Source organism: Aethalodelphis obliquidens, unplaced genomic scaffold (genome assembly GCF_003676395.1).
Source record: "Aethalodelphis obliquidens isolate GAN/ISIS:26980383/991018 unplaced genomic scaffold, ASM367639v1 scaffold37, whole genome shotgun sequence".
NCBI classification, from domain to species: Eukaryota; Metazoa; Chordata; class Mammalia; order Artiodactyla; family Delphinidae; genus Aethalodelphis; species Aethalodelphis obliquidens.
Window position 1 is genome coordinate 13250692 of NW_020837981.1, and position 22913 is coordinate 13273604.

A 22913-nucleotide genomic window follows, 5' to 3' on the forward strand; every position below is an offset into this window, starting at 1 on the left:
CTCAGGTCCATGGAGATGGACCACATCTTCCCATCCTCCAAGAGGCCTTCCCAGACCACCCTATCTTCCACCTTTAGCATGTCAATTACCCTCTCTGTTTTCTCTGTAGCATTCCTGACCATCTGTAATTGTCTTGAGTGTGTATTTATTATCTGTCTCCCCCAGTTCAATACAGTAGCCACCAGCCACACGTGGCCATCGAACACTTGAAATGTGCCAAGTCCAAATTGAGATGTGCTGTAAATGCCAAACACACACCAAATTCCAAAGACTTAATTTTTTTAAGTATGTAAATGTCTCATTAATAGTTTGTTACATTGATTATATGTTAAATGATAATATTTTGGATATAATGGGTTAAATAAAACAGATTATCAAAAATCATTTCACCTATTTCTTCATCGACAGACAAATGGATAAAGAAGATGTGGTACATATATACAATGGAATATTACTCAACCATAAAAGGGAATGAAATTGGGTCAGTTGCAGAGACGTGGATGGACCTAGAGACTGTCATACAGAGTGAAGCAAGTCAGAAAAACGAATATCGTATATTAACACATATATGTGGAATCTAGAAAAGTGGTACAGACGAACCAGCTTGCAAGGCAGAAATAGAGACACAGCTGTAGAGAACAAACGTATGGATACCAAGGGGGGAAAGCAGTCGGGGGGCTGGTGGGATGAACTGGGAGATTGGGACTGACATACATACACTAATATGTATAAAATAGATAACTAATAAGAACCTGCTGTATTAAAAAAAATAATAAAAATTTTTTTAATCATTTCACCTATTTCTTTTAAGTTTTTTAAAGTGGCTACCAGAAAATTTAAATCTACATATGTGACTTGCATCTGTGGCCTGCATTATATTTCTACTGGACAGCACTGCTCTAGACACTCATCATGAATCCCCACCTACTAGGCAGAGCCTGGTACACAGGTGATGCTCTGTATTGGTTGACTGAATGCCTGAATGAAAGGTCTCACCAGCAGTGGATGTGGGACCCTAAAACACAAGGAGGATGGGTTTGGAAGGACCTCCTGCCCCACTATCCAGTATGTGCTGGTTTTCCTGTGGCAGTCCACCCATGCCTCTCCTAAGACAAAGCTTCAGGCGTCTGTAGAAGGGGCAGAGAGAGGCCTGGCTTAGAGTTCTGTCACCACTGCTCCCGGGAGATAATATCAGCTCTCTTGGCCCCAGGAGAAAAGGGCAAAATCAGCCTCCTCCTAGGGCAAAGGCAGGTCAGAGCCAGAGAAGGGATGCAGAGGGCTGGAGAGTGAAGCCCTGGGTAAGCCTGGGACAGGATGACGAGGCTTTTAGCTCTGTTGGCAAAGAGCAGAAGAAAAGAGGGGCAGAGCTAAAGGGTGGTCCTTGGAGGGACCCAGCCCACCCTGACCTGAGTCCCAGGGAAGCCAGCATTTCTTGGGGACGGGACCAGTGCTACAAATGAAGACCCAGACATGGTCCCAGCCACCCCTTTTGTTTTCTCTCTCTTCCCTCCCTCTCTCTCTCTTGCTCTCTCTTCTACTTCCCTCCCTTGATTTCACTGGCTCCCAAATTACAGTCTTCTTTCAGAAACAGACACAATCAAGGTGGTACACAGGGCCCTTGTCACAAATGGCATTGCAGGTCCTCTCCAAATGGAGCATGGCCTTTAAAGAGGAAGGCAGTGCTGCTAACAGCCTGCCTTGGGGAAGATGCATCTCCAGGACAGACTCCCTCCCTCTTAGGCTGATCAGCCTGTGGGAGGCTCTGGGTGACTGTGATTGCAGGGTCAGGCCCTGGGCTGCTGGGCTCCAAGAGATGGGGGTCTGCCTGGCCTCTTGCTGGGGTGGGAGAAGCCAGGCTCTGCCCTTGATTGGCCACCACCCAGGCCCACCTCACCCAGGGAGAGGGTCTGGAATAAGCCCACTCCCCAACTGTGAGTCTCAGTTTCCGCAGCTGTAACATGGTACGTCCAGCTAGTCTCTAAGGACCCTTCAGCCCTTGGCGGGTCACAAACTCAAATGGCTAAAGGGGCCAAGATTCAGTGCAAATGAGTAAAGCAGGGTCAAATGTGAGACGACAGGCAACGGTGGAGACTGTGGAGAACTGAAGGTTGTAAGCTCACCTGCAAAACTCACATGTGTGACACAAGTCAGAGCGAAGTCAGAATAGTGGTTACTTCTGGAGCAGGAGGGGGCCTGAGGGAGCCCTGCCAAGGCACGAGGGATGCATCCGATCCAGCTGGGGTTACACACGTGCACACATATGCAAAAATCCGCCACTTTCATTTAAGAGCTGTTTACCTTATTGTATGTATGTAATCCTCAATCAAAAAAATTTTAAATAAAACACAAATAAATAAAAGGGGCGGCTGCAACTCAGCCCCAACGGATCACTGCCAGTTGGGAACACAGACCCAATGTTGCCGGTTCCAGCCAGAAATGTCAATATCTAGATTTTTATTATGAAAATGCTGTTTTTTTCTTTAAATGTGTAATGCAAAATGAAAGACCACGACCACACACACACACACACACACACATCTTTAGGCAGAATTCAATTTATGAACCTACAGATTGTCCAGCTCTCAAAATAAGGGGAGGTTTCACTTCTTTGCTTGAATACAATATGCCTAACGTGTGACTGAATCTAAAGGGATAATAATAAAAGCTATTACATTCTGCACGTGTACCGTGTGCCAGGCCCTGCACAAAAGGCTTCTGTAGAGTTTTCTTCTGATTACTGCTGACAGCAAGCCTATGATATAATTGGAAATTATTCCCATTTAACCACTGAGAAAACTAAGGCCTGGGCAAGGCTTCAGCGCTCAGGAGTACAAGAGCTAGCATTCAACTCCAGCTCTGTCTGCCTCCAAGCCGCCTCACAAAAATCATGAAGGGAACAGGCTTACGATCATAATAATAACCGACTCTTGCGTGAGGTTTCAGACCATGCAAAGGAAAGATCAAAAATACGAACGCTAAGCCCGAGCCTGCTGTGTCACTCTCCGTGTCACCGCCTGAGGCCCGAGGGGCTGAGGACAGATGTCTAAGAGTCCCGATCTCCCGGCCATACACTGAGCCACACGGACTTTCACTGACGAGGTAACACAGAGCCCCAAGAGCACGAACGACGAGACCCAAATCCACACCCAGCAGGGAGCAGCAGCCGCAGCCCGTCCCACTGCCCGAGACAGAACCAGATTAGGTTTCACAGTGAAAGGCTAGAAAGCTATCTCCATGTGGCTACTTCTTAAATATGCCAAGTTTCTCACTGACACCCTTCTAGTCAATAAAGTTGGTAAGAATATGCATTTTCTGCCTTATGCAATTCAATAAGGCTATTTTCCTATTGAACCAAAATAAATATGGTTTTATTTATCTCCATAAATGCTCTAATTCTTCTGAATTGACTCTTCTGCATAAATGATCACTCACCACTATTGTAGATATGCAGATCAACGTATGGAAATTTCCAGCACTCCAGAAGCACCCCTTGAGCCCCAGTCATCACACCGTGGAGTAACCATCATTTTGACTTCTGCCGTATAGGTGGGTTTTGACTACAGCTGTGCCTTTTACTTGGGGCCTGTGCTCTTCCGTTCTCCGCGGTCCCCACCGCGCCCTATTGTCTTATATTTGGTGCTGCTTTAGTCTTTGGTCAGCTTCCTAGTCCCTCTGGGCATGTGAGTTTGAGATCTCTACTCCAAGGGCATTTGCCTAGACACCAGAATACAGGAAGATGGGCTTTAGCTACCCAGTCTTGAAAGGAACCAACGTGAATAGTTGAAACTGGTTATAGGCACACCAAATGCCAATGTAATAGCCATTTAGTCAATGGACGGTGATTAAGCACCAGTCCCTGGGGATACAAGGAGCAAGAAGATACAGCTTGTGCTGAAGAAGCTCACTGTCTAGTGAGGGGCCAGACCACTGCAGAGTAGTGAAAAGTGCCACGGAAGGGCAGTGAGGGAGGGAGGCCTAGCTGGAGAGGCCACCCCACCCCCATGCCAGGGTCCGTGAAGGCCTGACTGATGGTATCACCCACACAGGTGCAGGAGGCTAGAGCACAGAAGGGCCCGATCCCGTCCCCACTTCTTTTCCACTGGAGGCAAGATAATGCCATCCTGCAATAACCCATGCGGCAGGGTCCAACTCAATGAATGACCTTGCTCACCTATTAAATGGACAAACAAGACTGCCCAGGGCCAAGGAAAACTCAAAGCAAGGCTCAAAATCAAAAGAAATGAACAAAGGCAATTAAATTAACTTAAAAAGAAACCACATTTACATTGTAAAACTGCATTCTTTTTTAAACCTGAGGGTCCTAGGAAACAGTAGGACTTTTATTGACCTAGTTGCTTTTGAACTCACCAATGAAGGAATCCTTCACATGAGCATCACTGTCTGTTAGGCCCATGGCCATGCTGATCCGTGCCCTCCCACAGCTCCACCTTGCCGCTCTGCCCCTGGCCAAGAGGCCAGCAGAGAGGAAGGGCAGTCCTCTTTTGGCAGGGCTGGGGTGCATGAGTCATGCCATGACTTTTCACCTGTGATACCACTGGCCTCACCAAGGCTCTGATCCAAATTCCTCTGCAGTCCTTCAGATCTCCACTATGAGGCCAGCCCTGATGGCTTCAGGGTCACCATTGTTCCTCCATAGGACCAGGAGTGGTGCCTTGCCACGGTGCCTTGGCATCATCCTTCCTCCTCGGAGCTAGGGACCTCCCATGGCACCAGGGCATCAGAAATGGGATGTCCAGCCTGGGCTGGTGGAGGGGGGCTACGAGTGGAGCTTGGTTGTTATCATCTCCTCTGCGGGCTACCCCAAATTAGCATTTCCGCAGCTCCCTCTGCGTAAGTCCTGAGGGCCGCGAAGAGGTGTGATCAGTGGGTCATTCCACCCATTTGGGAGGGACAGATGAAGTGGAGGACAGTTACTTAATTCTTTCCCCTTAAGGGACAACATCTACCCAGCCCCAGGCCTCCTAGAGGCAGAGCAGCTTATCCGGCTTCCACAACCCTACCCCCTCTGCCCACTTCCTACTGCCCATATGCCTCACACGTGGTAATGTTTCAATTGCACGGAAAGCTGAGCTGCTACTTGAATCTGTCTAAAGATCCCTAAAACACAGATACCCTCCTGGCATTAGCAGGGAATACCCACAAGGAGCCAGCAGTGGATTGTGGACCCAACCCTACCATAAATCTCCAGGAAAAGAACTTCCAGTCTCATTCTCAAACCTACATTCTTATCCACTGCCCTTTTCGACACTCTTTCTGCACCAAGGGGCTGTGAAATGCTCATTCCCGAGAAGGTACTATGGACCAGGGCTTCTTAAACTTTACTGAGAAAACAAATCACTCAAGGATCTTGTCAAACATAGATTCTGATTCAAGAGGTCAGGGGTAGAGTGCAACTGTCTTTCTAACAAGCTCCCAGGTGATGCTGCTGCCGCACGTCCACAGGCCACACTCAGGGTAGCAAGGCTCTACTAGACCTTCACCTCCCAGAAGTATGTGCATTTTAAATTAGGACTTCAGAAAGGCACCCTTTAAAATACTAAGCTCGAGAAAATGAACTTCAAATGGTGAATTTGCAGGTAAGGTCCCTTGCTGGGTGGAGGAGCTATGTTGGAGGCAACCAGGACCATTCACCATCATAACCTTCAAATCAAGCCTTTTGGTAAGCAGATGTGAGAAGCCCAGCTGTTTGGGGGGTCAGGAAGGCGGAGAGAGACATGTGTATGGGGCCCCAGCCCAGATGAGGCCAGGATGTCATCTCTGGGCCTCCCACACCCTCTTAGCTCTCTACCACCCAGAGCAGAGCCTCCCTGTCACACCAGTCACTTCTGTAGTGCCACCTTTCCAGCCCACGGGGTACTCTCCCTCTCTGCCTTTCAGGCACTCTGCCTTCCCACCTTCCCCAGACACCACCAAGCATCCCAGTTCCCCCAGCCAAGGGGCCTCTCCCAGCCCCCTCTGCAGCAGAGTGACATCTGGTTCCCCAGGCTCATAGGTGCTGACCACACTCATAGGTGCTGACTGCAGTGCACCTACCCTTGCACCATGAACCAAACATTAACTCCAAGTCCACTCTCCCCCACCACGGGCTGACTCATCAGCACCTCTCACCTGGCACCAGCCAGCTCTTCAAGCCCACCCCACCCCATGCAGCCTAATTCTCCCCTATGCAACAGTCAGACTCCACCCAACACGCCACACACGCACACACACACACACACAGACACACAAGAGTTCTCCTGGGCGTCTCCAGCTTATTTCAAAATCCACATTGGGGTGGGGGTACTTGCTAAGTGGCTGAAAGGTAAGGGTCAACGCCTGCTCTTGTCTGAGAGGGCAAAGTATGGAAAAGAAGCAGGCGCTGCTTTCCGAATTACTGGGGAGGGTGAGGCGTGCTATACCCAGGAAAGGCTAATTTGCCCCCAGTGGGCCGCTGACGGCGCAAGGGCTCTGGGCTGGAGTCGCAGTAGGGCGGTGGCCGGCGGCTAGGGCACAGGATCTCCGCCCGAGGCACGGAGGCAGCCGCTCTGGGTGTCCGGTCCGGGAAAGCAAGGCACTGAGTGCCCGCCGGCTGGTGCCGCCACCACCTTGGAACGCACGGGCTCTGCACGCGTCCCGGGCTGACCTGCAGGGAAGGCACGGGCTGCGCCCCTGAGCGCAAGTCCCTGGGGACAACCAGCACGGCCCGTGGCGGGCCTGCACGGGGATTGGGGAGGTAAAGGGCGAGCCGCACAAGACTCCCTGCTCTGCGAAGGGCGCCTCTTCCCATAGCCGGACCGGACTGGGGAGGTTGCAGGAGTCCTCTGAGGTCTCTCGCGGGCACTGAGAGGCGACAAGGGGAGGGGAGAGCTACGTGACTTTAGGTCCCTCCAGTGCCGATGCCTAGCCCGCGGTGGGGGTATGCCCCACCCCGTCTCCACTGTCCAAAAGGGGACCCAGGGCGCAGAAGGAGAGGGGATCGGATCCCAACGCCCTCTTTGCCCCCGAAATTCTCCCCACCCTAGACCCAGACCCTCTCTGAGGGGCGGAAAGCAAAGCGCTCGAATGTTCGCGGGTCCAGGACCCGGGGTGGGGAGTGGAGTGCCTTTCCTCCCAAGGCCAACGCGGAGGAAATAGGAGTTCCCAGGAATCAAAGTTGCCGCGCGTCCGACCGCGGGCTCGGAGCGGGACGCAGAATGCTGGCTAGGGGCCCGGGATGGAAGGAGGTCCCGGGCGCCCGCCACGGGCGATGGCCGCGCCAAGAACAAGTGGTTCAGCGCCTGCGGTCGCAACCCCACGGCTCCAACTTTCCCACCGCGTGGCGGGTGAACGGCGTGGAGGAGAGGGAAGCGGGGAGGGAAGGGGCGATGCGCGGCTCTTGGTACCGTGTGCGTGTGCGGAGCGGCGCCGCGCCGCGCCTTGGGCTCTGCTCTCCGCTGGATCGGCCCCCGCAGGCCGCCCGCTCGGGTGCTGACCACCGCCGCGTCTCGCTGCCGGCGCGAAGGCTCATCCGCGGCGTGCTGGCCGCTCCGGGGTCCCCTTGGGCCGTCTGCTCGCTGTTGGCCGCTTGCGGGCCGCAACTTCAGGCGCGCAGCGGGCTCAGGCGACGCGCACCCCAATCGTCCCGAGGCTCGGCACCCCTGCGATCCATGCCCAGGGCCGGGCTGCCCCGCCCCGCCCCGCCCGGCTCAGCGCCCGGTAGCCGTCGGACGCGTCTTCTCACCAAGCATCGCTCCCGCAGCCCGCGTCCCTCTCTCCCGAGCCGTCTCCGCAGCTCAAGTCCGCGATCAACTTTCCCTCGCTTTCTCCGCCCTGCTCGGCCCCCGCCACCCAGACCCCGCCTCCTGACGCTCCCTCCCTCACCTCCCGCCTAGCCCAGCCCCCGCCCGCCCGGCCGCGCCCCGTCGCCCACCCTCCTTCACCATGGGCGCCAGGATCCCTGAACCCGCACCCCTTGGCCCCGCTCGGACCCCCGGAAGCGTTGCGAAGCCCGGCCAGGCGCTCAGGGCGTGTATATTTCAGTACTGGCGAAGCTGCCCTCTGCCGATGTCATGGCACCGGCTGCTGTGGCAACTCGACGAATCCCCCAATCGGGCAAGGAGGAAGCAGGAGGAAGCGGCCCCAGGTGCGTGCCGGAGCCGTGCTCCGCAGAGCCTCCCTGTCCCGAAGAGGGGTAGGGGCCTGGCCCGCCTCCCGCCGGCCCCGCGTCTCCGGCGGAACGGGGAAACGCTCCCGGGAAGCTAGAACGAGCGAGCGGGCGCCTGGCCTAGGTGAGCCTGCGCCATCTGTTGGCTTTAAGCGCCCCCTCTCTGCTCCCAGAGCCGCACTGAGCGGCCTGTCCGTCTAGCCCTTGGGGCCACTTACCTGCGCTTGGCTCAACTAGCTGCCTTTGCCTACCCACTCATGCTCTCCAATCTGCGCCGTCTCCCGTCAGTCGAGCTCAAAATGCCCCCAGTTGCTTACAAATGAGGACCCCGGATTGGAAGAGACCCTTGATGTCACCTGAGCACCCTCATCCAGGCAGGAGAGCCTTCTGCTGCATACCTGCATAATGTCTCCCAGCTTCTTTCTGCACCTATGTAGGGATGGAGATTTCTTGACTTTTCCAGACAGCTGGAGTCAGGAAGAGTCCATATTCGCATAGTTGAAGAGGGTCATCCCCTGGCCTTAGTCTTTACTTCCCAGGGCTAAACATTCTGAAATGCTTTTCACTATTTCTCATGTGATGGGATGTCTGGAGCTGTCACTGTTGCCATACTGTCAGCATATTGACAACAGCCGCCTAGATCCAGGCTCTGGGCTGAGACTTCCCGCCTCAGTTCATTCTGTCCTCAACATAGCCTTTCTGGTAGGTCCTGTCATTAGCCTGGCTTTACAACAATAAAATGGGCTTTAGGGAGGTGAGTGAGTTTACCCATGTGGTAGAGTCAGGTACCAAACCTAGAATCTGCCTGATTCCAAAGCTCCTGTTCTTTACCATACATTCATTACTGCTACTATGTGCCAGCTAATGGAAATAGGTTCTGGGGATGCGATGGAGAAAAAAAATAGGCTTGGTCGTTGTACCTTGCAGAGCTCCTCTAATGGGGAAAATAGACAGTCAATGAAACACATAAACAGGGAAAATTAGAGTCAGAATCAATGCTAGGAAAAGGAGTGTTTTAATGGTACCTGGCCTAGGGGATCAGGGAAGATTTCCTGGAGGAGGTAACACTGAGCTGAGATCTGAAGGATAAGCGATGGAGAGAGAGTTGATTTTAGGCGGAAGAAACAGCATGTGCAAAGGCCCTGTGGTAGGAAGGAACTGGCATACATAAGGAAGTGAAGGAAGGCCAGAGAGGCCGTAGCACTGGAAGGGTGAGGAGGACGGTGAGTGTAAAGCCACAGTGGGAGAAAGGGCCAGACTGTGCAGGGCGTGTTGGCCTTAATCAGGATTTGATCTCTATCCTAAGAGTGGAGGCTTTGAAGCAGATGGTTGGGATGGAGGTGGAGGAGTGGAAGTGTCATGATCTGATTTGTAGTTGGGAAAATGGGGAATTGATTGGCAGGTAATAGATGATAAGAGCATAGTTCTTCAATTAGAAATATTTACTTATCTACTGTGTGGCAGGAACTTCTCAACCAGGAACAGCAAACCGCAGCTTTCAGGCCAAATCCATCTTGCCCCCCATTTTTGTACAGAAAGTTTTAGTGGAACACAGACATGCCCATCAGGCTATGGCTCCTGTCACAGTACAACTGCAGAGTTAAGGAGTTGCAGCAGAGAGACTCCACAGCCCGCAAAACCTAAAATATTTACTATCTGGCCTTTTACAAAAAAGTTGCTAACCCCTGTGAATCTAGACACGTGAGACACATCAGTGAACAAAACACACACACAAGTGTGTGTGCACATATCCCCACCCTCTTGGAGCTCACATCTCTGTGGGCTACTGCAGCTGTCCAGGTGTCGGAGTCCTGGCCTGGGGTGGTAGTGCTGAAGTGGAAAGAAGGGATATTCAGGAGGTAAAAATCTACAGGACTAGGAGAGGAAGTGATTATAGGGTGAGACAGAGGGTGGTGTCAAGGAGACCCCAGGTTTCCGGCTTGTGGAAGTAGATGGACAGGGTGCTGTTTCCTGAGATGCGGAGCAAAAGGGAAGAGGACCACCAGGGGGAAAGGAGCAAAAGCCCCCCTGCCCCGGGATGTGTCGAGTGTGAGATGACTGAATGCAGATGTCAGGTAGGCCATTAGACACATGAGTCTGGGGCTTCAGGACACAGGGCAGAGCCAGAGATGTGGTCTGACAGGTCTCAGGGGGTCACAGTTTAAGACAGGGTGATGGAGCCAGGAGTTGGGAGATGTGGGTTCTGAATATCAGACTGTTCTCTATCTGGTTTTGGGTAGACACGACCTCTCTGTGCTTCCTGTTCCTCATTCACAAAATGAAAGTACTAGAGGAGGTGTTCTTCAAAGTTTCTCCAATCCCCAAACCTTCTTTCTTTCTGGTTTGCCACCTTCTGTCTTAAACTGTGAGTCCTCAGCCTGTCTGTAGTCATTTTACACATGAACAAAACAGCACTGAATTCAGGGAGACCATCACCTCCTCCAATGTGGGCATCATACTTCTGTTCACAGAACCTCACTGGCCACCACTTTTATTCCACAAGCATTTGTCAAGTGCCCACTCTGTGCCAAACACCGTGCTAGGAACCTGGGTGTCTATCCGAGTGCAGCCAGCCCACAGAACTGCTCTGAGTGTGACGGGATTCAAAGCAAATTGGGTTGCACAGTGATGGAAGAGCTGAGAATTCAAACGGGGGATGGTGAGGTAACCCAGAGTTCAGCAACAGCAGAAACTTGCTCGCCCCCCAGGCTGGAGGGATGAAGGGAGGAAGTAGAGTCACCAGGATCAGGGTCACACAGCGGAAGATGGGACCACAGTGGACCTGGCTGGTGGGAGCCAGAGACACAGCTACTGCCAGAGACACTGCTTAAGGTCAAGTGTGAAGAAGAGATACCCTGACTTCTCCCTTCCCCCAGCCCTCTGGCCTCCCCCCAGTGCCTCCCTTTGGCCAGCCCCAGCCGGAAGCTGCAGACTCAGGTGGGATTTGGGGTCAGCCCTGCTATGATTTGAAGCACAGCAGAGGAGAGCAGGGAATGGATCTGAGGGGAACAAGCCAGTACCGCACACCGGGGACACAACTGTGAATACCAGGCAGCCCTGTCTTTGAGGCAGTCCCAGTCCAAGAGGGAGACAGACGTGTAAATCAAGTTCTTCCTGGCTGGGTTTCCATCTCTCAAACTATGTCAGGGTTGTCCACCAACAGCTCAGAGTTCTCCCCACCTGCCTTTCCTTAGGAAACCTTTGCCTCTCCCCCCAGACCTTTGGGGCACCTCTTACCACTTTATGTGGCTTTGGACAAGTCGCTCAGCCTCTCTGAGCTCTGGTTTCCATTTCTGTAACTGAGGTCATGGCATCTGCCCAGGCTTCCTCCTGGGGCAGTGTGAGAGCACTTTGACAACCGTAAAGAACCATAGACATGCTACCTGCCCAGGGCCCAGCATCATGCAAACCCCTGTCCTACTGAGGGGAGCTCCCCCCTGAGGAAGGACCAGGCCCTGCTTTAACTGTAACAACTAAAAGGGAAGGTCCTCCATCATCTCACCTCCTGGCCACAGGGCAGAGCACAAGGCCCCGGCCAGCCAATCAGAAGCTCCCCTCTCAACTTTGAACCTTGAAGAGAATCACAAAGTTTAGAAATAGTTTAGAAGTTATGGAAGGTACCACACCGTGACCGACAGCACCTGGGCTTCATTCTCAGCTGCATTCTTGGCCACCTGCCTCCTTTGGTTCCTGTCTGTTTTCTGGGCCTGTTCTGCAGCCTCTGTTTGATTCTGCAAGCACTCCGCCTTATCTAACTAGTAAAGTCATTTTCTGAATCAATTAGCCAGAGCTTATTTCTGGTGCTGGCAACCATGAGAACCCTGCCTGGTACGGACCATATGAGGATTCTCCTGTCAGTTGTAGGGGATTACAGTACAACGTGGGGTCAGCATTGCCAGAGTACCTCCATCCCCCCTTTCCCAAGATTTAAGAAAGAAGGAAAGGAAGAAAGGAAGGAAGGAAGGAAGGGAGGAAGGAAGGGTAAGAGAGAGGGAAGGAAAGAAGGGAGGGGAGGAAGGAAAAGAAAGAATTGATATACTGGCTCCTTCCATACTGGAATGACCTTGTCCAGGTATTTCCAGAAGTGGCCACATCTCTGTAGTGGGTTCAAGTTCATCTTTAGCTCAGAGACACATTTGATTTTAGGATCCTCAAAGACGGGGACCATGTCTTTGTTCATTCATCTAGTGAGGTTTCCTGGAGCGTCCATAGTGTTCCAGGCTCTGGACTGGGTGCTAAGAACACAGAGAAGCATATGACATTATTCTGGTCCTCAGAGAAGCTACAGTCCAGTTGGAATGACAGATATAGGCATAAGACGATGCCATTCTTGAGGCCAGGACCAGGTTCAGCAGTGACAGAGGGACCCCCAAGAAGGGTACAGTCCACCCTAACCAAGGAGACTGGGGAAGACTTCCAAGGGGAGGGACCACGAAAGCAGAGCCTTGAAAGATGAGTGATCCTGGCCAGATAAGGCCAGCAAGGGCATCTGTGGTAGAGGGGGCTGTGTGTGTACAAAGTCACAGGGGCATCACACAGTTTAGAGGCTTCAGGTAGTGGGGCAGTAGGGCTGGACCAAGGTGTGCTGGGAGAGGTGAGAGAGGAGTCTCAGGAGAGGGGTAAGGGCTGGACCATGAAGGGCCTGGTATGCCACACCTGGGCCTGGGGATCACTGAGCAAATGAAGCTGGTGGTGGAGGGGATGGGCTTGGAGGCGAAGATGTCCAGTATGATGCATGATAATACTGAAAAGCACGATGAGCTAAAGGATGGAGAGGAAGAGACTGCACTGTCCCGCAGTGGCCCTGGGCTGGCATCTTGGAGGAATGGGCATCTCCCCCTCGCTGTCTCTGTATCCCTAAAATACCAAATAATCTGCTGACCCACTGGCACTCTCAATGAGAAAGGACAGGAGGAAAGGAGGGGGAGGGAATCCAGATCTGCTCTTTTCAATCTGTCCATCCTATTAAACCACCTGGGACTGGACTGGCTTCCCCCTCGGCCCCTCGGCACCCCGGCCCCACTGGGGAGCTTTCCACCCCTGCTTTCTTCTCCAGGAATGGAGGCGAGGCAGGGGGGTGTAATGCAAAGCTCGGGAGATAGAATGCAGTGGACCTGGGTCTTAGCCGACTTGTCTGGGCCTCAGTTTCCTCAGCAGTCAATGCGCGCATAGCCCCCAGCCTCCCTGAATTCCTCCCAAGGTTGCCGTTCAGGTCGAAAGAGAAAAACACACACTCAAGTGCTTTATAAACTGTGAAAATAAAACAACACTCACAAACAAGTCTCTCCTCCCCGTGAGCGTCGATTATTATTTTTAGCGCACATAAATGCCTCTCCTCTGGGCACCCTCCATAACAGCGTCCCTTTCCCGCTTCGGCCGTTTCCTACTCCCCCTCTCTTCCCAGCCCTGAGCTGGTGCGGAGCCCTGTGTTACTTCCTGTCTGCATCCGCCCGCTCCCCTCTCCTGGGGCAGCGCCTGCCACCATAAAGCAAGCATGTGTGCTCCTGAGTTTAGTTTGTGGGCCCTCAGAGCTTGGCACAGCTGTGGCGGCTGGATGCAGCTTGTGGATGAGGGAGGCTGGAAGGCGAACAGGGTGGGCTGGGGCCACACATCTGCAGAGTCGGGGGCCCCCAGGGAACCCCCGCGGGCATGGCTTCGCTAGCCCCCTCTACAGAAAGTTCCTCTCTCCTCCATGAGGCCTAAGGAGCCAGGCTCCTCCCCTCACGCTCCTGCCCCACTGCCTGCTCCCCTCTCCCATCATTTATTTATAAGGTATTCACAGCAAAATGAATGACAAAAAGTTAGGAGCTAATTAAAGCTGGCACAGATTGGCACATGGGCACATGAATTATGCATTGGTGCGAATGGCACTTGGTGGCATGGACTGGCACCATGTGCTCTGGGCACTGGTAGGAAGTGGGCACGGGGCCCCCTGCTCTGCCAGGGTCCCCCGCCCTGCCTCTCGGAGGGGCCCTCCGCCCAGGGCCCTCTGTCTTTCTCTGGGGGCAGCTGGAGCCCTGTCCGCCACTCCCCACCATGGGCGATTTCTCTCCGCACAGCCCAGCATAGCATGTCCTGCCTATGAGTAGCATCAACACCATAATCAGAGCCTGGACTCAGCGCACAGAAGCAGGTCCCTGGTTCTTCAGGCATGTGCTTGCTGCAGCCTCTGCACACAATGGGCAGGGCTGGGCTTCTCAGAGTGCCAAAGCCTCGACATCCAGCCAGCTAACACTGACACGAGCACCCTGCAGCTAGAGGACGCCTTTCAAGACCAGGCAGTTCACACCTCAAGGTGCCTTCACAGGCGGAGAGCCTGAGGGGAGACGGGCAGGCTCTCTACAAAGCTACACAGATAGTGATAATAATAATAGTAATAGTAATGCCATCAGTTTAAAATGATTTTTTTCCAGACTCTGTTCCAAGTGCTTTGCATGGATTTTCTCACTCAGTCCTCCAATGAACAAGACACTCTAATGATCCAATCTGACAGATGAGGAAACAGAGCCAGAACAGAATGCAAAAGCAGGGTGCCCAAGGTCACTGGGGGCAAAGTCTGAATGAAACTAAACCCAAGCAGTGAGGTCCCAAGCCCTGCGTACCTGTGGGCCCGGGGAAGCGGTTCTCAACCCTGGCTACACTTTAGAAGCTCCTGGGAGGAGGGTCGGGGATGTAAACATAGGATCAGAGATTCGGATTTGACTGGTCTGGGCTAACATCTACACATAGATGTTTTTGAAAGCTCCCTGGGTGATTCTCATGTGCAGAGGAAAACTGCTGGTCTTGGGGGTGGGGTATGGGTATCGACCCCCAGACCACAGATATGAGTTCTTGCTCTGCAGCTACTGACTGTGTGAATTAGAGCATATGGCTCAACCTTCTGGGGCCTCCATTTCCTCATCAGTAAAATGGAGTTAGTAATAGCTTGGGCTCTGGAGTTGGGCTGTTTGGGTTTAGTCTGAATCCTGGCTCTGTGGCAGAGAAGTTCTTGAACTTCCCTTTGCCTCAGTTTGCTCATCTGTAAAATGGTGACAATGCTAGTACAGTTGTTGTGAGAACTGAATGAGTTGATGAATATAAAATGGTACCCAGGAGCCATGGGCATTAGCTGTCCTGGAAATGGGGAACCTTGCCCCTCCTGGCCCAAAGGGCTGGGGCAAGGATCAAAAGAGGACCCAGATAATGCAGAGAGGCTGTGCGCACTGAGAGACACAGTGAGACGCTGTCAGTCAGAAAAGACTGGGTCTCCTGGCTGCCTGTCCCGGGTCCTGACTTTCCTTTGCACACAGGAGACAGGAATACATTATCCTCGCAGACGTTTCAGACCACACAGACAAGCCAACCCTCTCAATTTGGTGTGTATCCTTCCAAGTAATGTTCTATATACACATGCAAATATATAGTTTGGGGCTGGGGGCAGGGGTGGGAGAGAGAGACATCTATCATAGAACACTCTCTTCTTTTGAATTTTGAACCATATGAATGGTTCAAATATAAAAATAAATATAAAGGGGAGGCTCCAGGCAGAAGGAAAGTGGTCCCAGATGGAAGCTTGGATATTCGGGAAGGAAAGAAGGGCAACAGAAAGGGAAATATGGATAAATACAAATGAATCTTGGTTGTATGAAACAATACAACTAATGTTTAAAATACGAGAGAAAATTAAGATACACAATAGCACAGAGTCAGGAAGGGGGTAAATGGAGTCAGAATGTTCTAAGGCCCTCGCATCGTCTGGGACACGGGTGAAAACGTGATGTGTGGTAAACGTTAGTAGGTCAAGGACGCCTGCTCTGTCTCTAGGCTAACCCTAGAAGAATCGTAGATGGATGGAGATAACCAGTCAGTAGGGGGGAAAACTGAATAATAAGGTTGCATGTGTGTGTGTGTGATTTTAAGAAATATTTGTTGTTTATAAATAGAGTCACACTTCACATATTGTTCTATAACTTGATTTTTTGCTCTTAAAAATATATCCTGGAGCTCTTTCCACATGGGTACACAGAGGGGCTGCCTCTCTTGTTAATCTGCCAGCATGCATTCCATGGAAGGGTGGTGACAGAGCTTCAAACGGGGTTGGGCCCTTCCAAAGTGGGCCCTGTGTGCCACCCACAGAACCCGCCCTGGCTGCAGACTGTGGGGCAGAGAGAAGGCAACGCCCCTGGGCACGTCCACAGCCTGGACTGGGGGGACAATAAGCAAGAGCTGCCGTCCCCAAGGTCTGAGCCCCAACCCTGGCCCCATTAGTCACACACCAGAAAACCCAATGTCCTGTAAAGAGGGAGGCAGCTGGCCCCGCCTCCCACCTCTGGGCCCTATTGCAGTCAAACTACCCCAGAAAAGAGCTTGTTCCCATTTTCACGTCGCCTGACATGAAGAATTAAGGGGAAGCATCAGGGTGGCATTCAAAGCCCCCAAGCCTCTCACCCTAAGAAATCAGGCCCAGCATACCTTTGGGAGTCATCCCAACCTCTCTTCCCGACATAGCCTCTATCTCAGCTGGCAAAATACACAGAGGTGGGCACAAGGCTGATTAGTGCGGCACCCTTTATAACGGGGGGAAGGGGAGCATTGGGGGAGCTACGTCTCCTCAACAGGAGACTGGTTAAACAGACCACGCTTTGACTCATCTGTTCTATGGGCCACTCACTCTGCTCTTCAGACCTCCCCATCCCCTGGCCTAGGCTCACCCTGTCCTCTCTCCTGCCATTGCCCACTGCCCTCCCTGCTCTCTGCTGAAGCCCGTTTTCCAAGCCCCACCATCTCCCAGAAGCCTTCCCTGCCCACCTCCTGGACGGCCAGGAAGTCCTCTGCTCCTCAGGACCCTCACTCTCTGGACAACTCCCGTATGGAACCTTCAGTGATCGTTTTGTCTTATGTCTGTCTGTCTTGTTTCCAATAAAATCATAAGCGCCCAGAGAGCAGAGACCAAGGTGTATCTGGAGGAGTTCCAAACAGAGATCTGAAGACCCAGGATTCAGCCCTGACTCTGCCGTGTTCTGCCTGAATGGCCTTGAACAAGGTATTTCTCCCCCGAGCCTCTGTCTCCTCATCTAACCATGAGGAGTGAGTTCTAGGTCCTCCCAGGGTTCCTCCTGCTCTGAGAATCTAAAGTCATTTCGTGCTTTTCTGTACCTTCCTAAGAAGTAATAAAAACGAAAATTTTACATCTTAAGGGGGTTACACCCACAATCTCACTTAATCCTCACAACGACTCTATGAGAATGGCACTATTATTGTCTCCATTTCACTGATGAGAAAACTGAGGCAAAGGAAGGCTGTATCAGTGAAGTTAAACTGGGCCATGGTGTAGTACAAACAAATTCTGAAATCTCCGTGGCAATAAAAAGTTACTTCTTGCTCACATACCGTGTAAGGCTGGTGGGATGGCTTTCCTCTGAGGGTGACTTGGGGACTCAGGGCGCTTCCATCTTAGAGCTATACTCTAACACAATAGCCCTGTGGGGCATTGCAACACAAACACATACCCCTGTGGCCAAACACAGGCCACCACGACAGGGCAAGACAGGGATGGAGGAGGTCCACAGGCTCTTAACCACCTTTCCTAGAGTGACACGCACATCACTCCTGATTCCACTTCTCCAGCGGGAACTAGTCAGTCACATGGCTCCAACCTGACTACAGGGACCCTGGAACGTGTAGTGGATGAGCACCAAGAACCTGCAGCACTGAAGCTAAGGAACTTGACCGAAGCCACACAGGAGGTGCTGGAGTCAAGGATGTGAACCCAGCTAGCAAGACTTCAGAGCTTTCTGCTTAATTGCCACTCTACATCGTCTCCGAGGAGGTACCAGGTCCACAAGGGCCGGGTTAAGAGGCTGATGGTGACAGGTAAGGTGTGGTACGATGGACTGGCATTGCGAGCTGAGAAAGACAAAGAAGAAATAGCGGCCAGGCAGAAGTAACAGCAGGCAGCCACCGTCCATGGAACAACCCTTAATAGTTCCCATCTGCTGAGCACCTGCAAGGGGCCAGGCATTTTATAAAACGTTCCACCTGATCCTCTCAATATCTTGGCAATAAAACCCACTTCCACTCTACAGATGAGGAAAGTGAGGCTCAAGGAGGTTGAGCAAACTGCCCAAGGTCCAGCAGAAGGGAAGCGTCTGGATGACCGCAGGTCCCTCTGAAGGTTCTCACCCAGGGCCCTGCAGAGGGCTTGTAAGTGAGGACTGAGTTGAGGCATGAGCTCCCAGTCTGGGCCCTGCCAATCCTTCGCTGCCAAAGCCAGGACAGAAGTAGCCTGGAGGAGGGTAAAGGGAGCTGTTGCCCAGGGCGTAGTGAAAACTCTGGGGACAGACCAGCCCCCAGGGACAGACCAGTTCCCTAGGGCCCGGCGCTCCAAGGGAATCCAGATCTGCGGTACGGGCGCCACCTAGAGGCCGAGTTTGGTGCAGCACCTCTCACTCTACGGGACCCCGCTCGCAGTCCTGAAATGGAGGGAACACAGGCTCTCTTTTTAGAGAGACCGGAGCCAAAAGCGCGGGAGCTTGGTGCTTGTCCTTCACCATCTGCTCCACACACGCCCCATCCCCCAGCATTCCTGTCCCAGGCATCCTAGGTCTCTCCCTAGACTTGTTTTTATCAAAAATATTAATTGAGGGCTTCCCTGGTGGCGCAGTGGTTAGGAATCCGCCTGCCAATGCAGGGGGCACGGGTTCGAGCCCTGGTCTGGGAAGATCCCACATGCTGTGGGGCAACTAAACCTGTGCGCCACAACTACTGAGCCTGTGCTCTAGAGCCCACGAGTCACAACTACTGAAGCCTGCGCGCCTAGAGCCCGTGCTCTGCAACAAGAGAAGCCACCGTAATGAGAAGCCCACGCAAGGCAACAAAGAGTAGCCCCCCGCTCCCCGCAACTAGAGAAAGCCCACCCCACGTGCAACAACGAAGACCCAACGCAGCCAAAATTAAATAAATAAATTCATTTAAAATATATATATATATTAATTGACGGGCCAGGCACCCTTATGGGCTCGTTTTGGGACTGAGAGTCCAGATTCTTGGGTTCAGTATCTACTCAGTCACTAGCTGGCTGTGTGACCCTGGGTAAGTCACTGCCGCTCTTTGGGCCTCAGCTACCTCCCTTGTAAAATGCAGGTTACAACCAGAGGTAACATAGCGGGGCCTGGAGTTTGAATCCCAGCTCTGCACTTCCTTGCTGTGTGACCCTTTGGGCAAGTTAATTAACTTCCATGTGTCCAGTTAAGTCATCTGTAAAATGGGTGGATGATGCCTATTCAAAGAGTTTTATTATCAAGATTAAGTTATTACTTATATATGTAATATAGTATATCCAGTACTGGGTTGAGTCTTTCTCCCTTTCCTAAACTACCTCAAGTTTTAAAGCTAGGGTTCGGGGTCCAGGGCTTTCCTACCCTTATCTCTAAGAAGGGTGGAGATCAGCCCCTGGATGTCCACACTCCAAACGTTGACCCTGCCTACAAGCACAGACCAGGGAGTTCCCAGAAGCCCTGGTTCCTGCAGCTGAGTTCCTGACCAAAGTCCAGCCAGTACACGGGGAGGGTCCCCCATCTCCTCCTAAGGCCACCTCTGGCTTCACAGTGGGGTTCACCTCTTGGTGGTTCATTGCTGTCCTGGTGAACGGCATCGATCCCCTGCAGTTGCGCAGTGTGTAGCCTTCAGGGCTTCGTGGCAGCCCTGAAGCTGAAACTGTCAGTAATTAAAAACAAGTGCACTTGGATGTCAATTATGTCTCAATTAAAAAAAGAAAAAGAGGGAAAAAACTTATCTAATGAAGACAACCAGAAAATTTAAAAAAAAACAAGTGCACTGGGATACAGGCCGTACCAGGCACAGTGGGAGGAAGAAGCCATAGCAGGCAGAATCCCTGCAGCTTTAGACAATCTTGGAAAGACCTGTAACTCCACCTAAGACAGAGGCCCAACTCTTCCTGAGGCCAATGCTTGGCACACTCTTCCTGAAAGAGCCAAACTGGAGTGGAATTAACCCCAGCTGTTAACACTTACAGACCCAGTGTTGATCTCCCTGAGCCTCAGTTTCTTCATCTGTAACATGTGGGTATAATCCTTGGCCTGCTTACCTTCTCTGGTTGTGTGATAAAGATCTTGAGTCCTCTAGAAACTATCCAGTCCTGTTCAGATGTGTTATTCACATCCCCACCTCACCAAATTCATTCACTTATTCATTACTAAGCACACAGCTAGGCAAAGGGCTGGGGATACAATGGTGAGTGCAACAGGCATCCTCCTTTGACTATACACCTTAGGGAACAGAGGAGAAAAGATGTGATCCGTACCTGCCCAGGGGCCCCGCAGCCTCCCTCTCCTTCCCCTGCCTCCACCTCTTTCTGGGAAGAGAAGTAACCACCAGCACTTATTTAGCATTTACTAGGTGCCCAGCACTCTGCCCAGTGCCTCACAGACACACATCATGTCTTTTCATCCTTTTTAGCAAACTCTGAAAGGTTGGCACCATCATCCCCATTGTAAGGATGGGAAAATTGAGGCTCAGAAAATTTTCCCTTTAAGTGGCAAAAGCTGGATTCAAATCCAGATCTGTTTGGCTCTCCAGTGAGAGTTATTCCTTGAATTATGCTGGGAAATGATCATCATTCCTGAGTGCCTCTGATGTGTCAGGGAACAGGCACCTTATTTACTTCATTTTCCTTACTCCCCATACCAATGCCAGTTAGGTCCACTCACCCAATTTTACAGATGAGGAAACTGAGACTCCAAGAGAATGAAGGAAGCCCTGTGCTTCCCGTGCCATCCTGGCTGCTGCCTTGGGAGTCAGACAGATTACAGTAATCAGCTAATGCCTGAGTGGGGCTCTGAAGATGCAAAGCCCCTTAGTGAAAGCACTAAGGATGATAATTAAGTCGGAAGGTGGAATTAGCTGCACAGGGGGAGCGGGCTGCAGCCATGAGGAGAGGATTAGTGCCTTGCTGCCCGATTAAGCCGAAGGCAGGTTGAGAGGGAAAGAAACTGAGAGAGTTTTACGGTGTTGCTCACGTCAGAGGGAGTATGTGACTGTGGGCCTCCCAGGCAGCGATCACACCGCAGTGTTGAAGGGATGAAGCCGCATCCACAGAAAACAAGGTGGGTCCCCAGCATCCTTTGCCTTTCTCCCGTCCGTCCATCCATCCATCCATCCATCTGACAAATACTAAGAGTCTGCTAGCTCTCAGGCACTATGGATACAGCCAAGAACAAGAGAGAAAGCTCTCATGAAGCCCCCAGCCTGGTGGAGGGACACAAACATTTAACAATAATCACATAGCAAGAAATTGTTGCTCATCTTTTTAAGTGTAATAATGGCACTGTGGTTATATTTCATAAAAGAGCCCTAATCATTCAGAGATACCTACCAAAATATTTATAGATGAAATGATATGATGCCTCAGATTAATACAGGGAGGGGGAGTGAGTGCAGGTAGAGGTAAAAAAAAGACCGGCACCGAGTTGGCAAATTGTTGAAGCTGGGTGATGGGTTCATGAGGTCTATGTACTATTCCGCTTTCGTTCGTAATTGTTCACAATTTTCCATTTTAAAAAAAGTCTAGGGCTTCCCTGGTGGCACAGTGGTTAAGAATTCACCTGCCAACACAAGGGACACAGGTTTGAACCCTGGTCCAGGAAGATCCCACATGCCGCAGAGCAACTAAGCCTGTGTGCCACAACTACTGAGCCCGTGTGCCACAACTACTGAAGCCTGTGCGCCACAACTACTGAAGCCTGTGCACCTAGAGCCTGTGCTCTGCAACAAGAGAAGCCGCAACAATGAGAAGCCCGTGCACCGCAACCAAGAGTATCTCTTGCTCACCGCAACTAGAGAAAGCCTGCACGCAGCAACGAAGACCCAATGCAGCCAAAAATAAAACAAAATAAATTTTTTTTAAAGTCTAAAAATAGTCAGATAAATAATTATAATTCATTATAACTGCCACAAAGGAAAAACAAATATGTGGTGAGAAATTATTATAGAGGGACCTGATTTCAACTGGAGAGCCAGGTGTCTGTTTTTGGCAGGGTGAGGCATTGAGACATCCTCAAGCTAGTGATTGCCCAAGTAAGACTTTCTGTCTCTTCCACCCTGAAGGGAGGGCTGGCAGTGTCCTGGGGAGAGCTCTGCCTTTTGGGCATCACCGGCAGCCTTCTGGCAGACCAGGGTCCTGGAGAACACAAGACCAGCCCCCAGGTCCCTCCTCGTTGTGATGGAAGGAACAGGAGGCCCCAGGTGCAGACTGCACCCACCACTGCTCATGCCTGTGTCATATGTGTGCATTGCTATCTCCTGTGAGCGTCATTAGAACAACCTCGAGGGAGGGGAGGTGGGCTCCCCACTTTACAGATGAGAAAAACAAGGCTAAAAAAGGGAGTTAAAAAAAGACTCGCCCAAAGTCAGCAGCAGAGCCAAAGACTCTGTGCTCTCATCGGCATCTCCCCATCTACCCCATCTACCCCACACCTGTTAACACAGCCATCCTTCCTGGATCACAGGTAGAGGGAGTGGAGAGAAACTGTTAACAAGAAAGACAGCTGGGACCTCAGGTGCTGTGGGCCTAGAGAAGGCAAGGCCATTCCTCTTGAGGGTACAAGCCTAGAGGGCTAGGGCAGGCGACATGGGAGTGAGAGCTGTAGTTTCCTGGAAATGTGCAGAACCAAGCGGCCTAGGGCCTCTAACATCAGAGGATGCAGAGTTCAAGGGTCTGCACACACCCTTCCCCACCGCCCCCACAAGTAGGACCCTCAGCTGCAGAGCTGGC

At 51.9% G+C, this 22913-nt stretch overlaps 1 protein-coding gene across 1 annotated transcript in view; it reads right to left on the reverse strand.

Annotated features, from left to right (window-relative positions):
* The window catches only part of CDH23 (cadherin related 23), a 450353-nt gene that overhangs the window by 423852 nt on the left and 3588 nt on the right, over positions 1 to 22913 (reverse strand). The window contains exon 2 of the mRNA XM_027129962.1: positions 21160 to 21338. The gene's annotated coding sequence lies outside the window, so the exon portion shown is untranslated. The remainder of the gene's footprint in view (positions 1 to 21159; positions 21339 to 22913) is intronic.